Source organism: Neovison vison, unplaced genomic scaffold (genome assembly GCF_020171115.1).
Source record: "Neovison vison isolate M4711 unplaced genomic scaffold, ASM_NN_V1 Scaffold_033, whole genome shotgun sequence".
Taxonomy (NCBI): Eukaryota; Metazoa; Chordata; class Mammalia; order Carnivora; family Mustelidae; genus Neogale; species Neogale vison.
This window is the reverse complement of record NW_025334837.1, coordinates 42,501-45,000: the sequence shown is the minus strand read 5'-3', so window position 1 is coordinate 45,000 and position 2,500 is coordinate 42,501. Positions and strand designations below refer to the sequence as shown.

General features: G+C 77.0%; 1 non-coding gene across 1 annotated transcript; it reads right to left on the bottom strand.

The window, feature by feature from the left end:
* Nucleotides 1-1,264: 1,264 nt before the first annotated feature.
* Nucleotides 1,265-1,417, bottom strand: LOC122897944. The gene has a single exon (XR_006382738.1). It is a non-coding gene; the product is annotated as a 5.8S ribosomal RNA (ribosomal RNA).
* Between the last annotated feature and the right edge of the window lie 1,083 nt (nucleotides 1,418-2,500).

Genomic DNA, 2,500 nt, shown 5'->3' with positions numbered 1-2,500 from the left:
CGACGCCCGCGGCCCCCACCCCTCAGGGAGTGGGGGCCGAAAACACGGGCGCGGGCGGGGAGCACGAGCCGGCGGCACAGGCGGGAGCCCTGCCGGGCTTGGAGGAGGGGCAGGGGGAGACGGTGGGGGATGCGTTGACGCCCAGGGGCGGGCCCGAGCGCGGCACGGCGCACGCACGCGGGGAGGCGAGGGTGGGGGTTGGAGGGAGCACACGCACGAAGCCGGGGCGGCGGGCGGGGCGGGGCGGGGGAGGGGGGGGGGCCACGGGCCACGGCCCTCGCCCCCCGCACACCCCCACCGCCACAGCCACCGCCACCGCCCACGGGCACCGCCGCCCGGGCTCCTTCTCCTCCCCTCCTTCACCGAAGCCCCCGCGAGCAACCGCCGCACGGCTGCGGGGCCGGGCGACGGACGGCGCGGCGCGGCTGTCCGCCCTGGGCGACAACACCCCGTCGACCCCCGACCCACCGCGGGCTCGGGGCACACAGCGCGGCGTGGCCGCAACCCGGGGGAAAGCGCGCAGCGGCGGGCGGCGCCGCGGCGTCCCGCGGGCCGCCGCCGGGGCACGCGTCCCCGGGGCGCGGCCCCGCGCGCGACTCGGCCTCGGCGCGAGCCGCCCCGACAGGGCGAAGGCCGGGATCGCCGGCGGGGAGGGAGGGGGCGGGCGCGGATCCCGGACGCGAGGCGGTGGCCCGCGGATGGGGGGCCCCCACGGCCCGGACGACCGCGGCTCCCCGCCGGGGGCACGGCGGCGAGACCGACGGCGTTCCGGAACCGGGCCCTCCACCACGACGGGTCAACACCGGCGAGCGGCACGGGACCGCGACCCTCCCCAACACACAACCCCGGGCGACCCCAAGACCGCGTGCGGCGCGAGGGATCTCCCCCCAGAGGAACCGCGGCGGCCACGGCCCTCAGCGCGAGCTCTCCTCTCTCCCTTTCTCGCGGGCGGGGCCGCCCCCCGCCCCGGCACCGGCACCGGCCCCCCCACCCCCAAACACACACCCACACACCCCCACGTCCCACACCCGCCAACCGCCGGGCGGACCCGGCGGGGTGGGGCGGGGCGGGGGCGGGCGGGGGCGGAGACGGGGGGGGGGTCGCGGGCAGCGGGGACCAGGGGCACGGGGCGCGGAGGCGGCCACCGTGTCTGCACTTAGGGGGACGGAGGGCACCGGCGGACCCGGGCCCTGCGAGCCAAACCCCCAGCCGCGCCAACCCCCCCAAGGCGACAGACCCCTGGGGGGAGCGATTGATCGTTAAGCGACGCTCAGACAGGCGTAGCCCCGGGAGGAACCCGGGGCCGCAAGTGCGTTCGAAGTGTCGATGATCAATGTGTCCTGCAATTCACATTAATTCTCGCAGCTAGCTGCGTTCTTCATCGACGCACGAGCCGAGTGATCCACCGCTAAGAGTCGTACGAGTTTTGAGCGTTCAGGGGGCCAACCCCCGGAGGGGCGCCCCCCCTGGCACAGCACATTCCCCCAAAGGGGTGCCTCCAGCCGGCCAGTCAGACACAAGCGAGACCAGACTCCGAGAAGGTCGGAAAGGTTGGACAACGGGGCATCCGGCCACCGCGCGCCCCCCCCACGCGAGGGGCGAAGCTCGGACAACCCCACAGGCGCCCAGGGGGTTCCCACCTACCCCCCCACACCCACCGAGGGACGCGGGGCACACACGCACAACGCACGGCCCCACGGGGCCGCCGGGCAGCCCCCTCCCGACGGCCGCACGGAGACCGTGGCGTGGCGCAGCAACCCCAGCCCCGGGGGTGCGGTGGGCAGCGGAGTCTGGGGGAGAAGGGAACCCTTCTCCCCACGGGCCCGACCGCCCCGACCCGAGGCGGACGGGCGACCCCCAAAGGGTCTTTAAACCTCCGCGCCGGGACGCGCTAGGTACCTGGACAGGGGGGTGGGGGAAACAGGCGAGGCAGGAGGGGGGACACGACGCCACAGACCGCCCCGCCTCGACGCCGATCCCATCCGCGGCCAACCCCGCGGGGCGCGGAAACCCCGACGCTGCCGGCCCGTGACGGAGGAGGCCCCCACGCCCCGCCGGGCGCCGCCAGCGGCCCCGGATGCCGAACACCCGACACCGCCCTCTCCCCATCCCTTTCCCCCCCCCCCACCCGCCCCACGCCAGAGCCGCGGGGGGCGGACCGGACCCCTCTCCCTTCCCAAGCACCCCCAAAGCTCGCTTTTAACCCACAACCGCGTCCCTCCCCGCACCCGCGAACCCAGGCCCCTCTCGCCACAGAGGGCGAGGGGGGCTGCAGCGGGAAGCGGGACACGGGCAGGCAGGGCGCGCGAAGCGGCGGGGGGCGAGAGCAGGGGCGGGGAAGGCGAGGAGCCGAACCCGGGCCCGAGGCCTGGGCAGGGGTGGGGGAGCCCGGAGGGCAGAGACACGGAGCGGGGAACGGCGGGGCCAGAGCAGACGCCCGACGGGACCGAGAGAGAACCGTCCAGGGCGGGCGGCGGGAGGCGGCGGCCGGCGGGCGCCC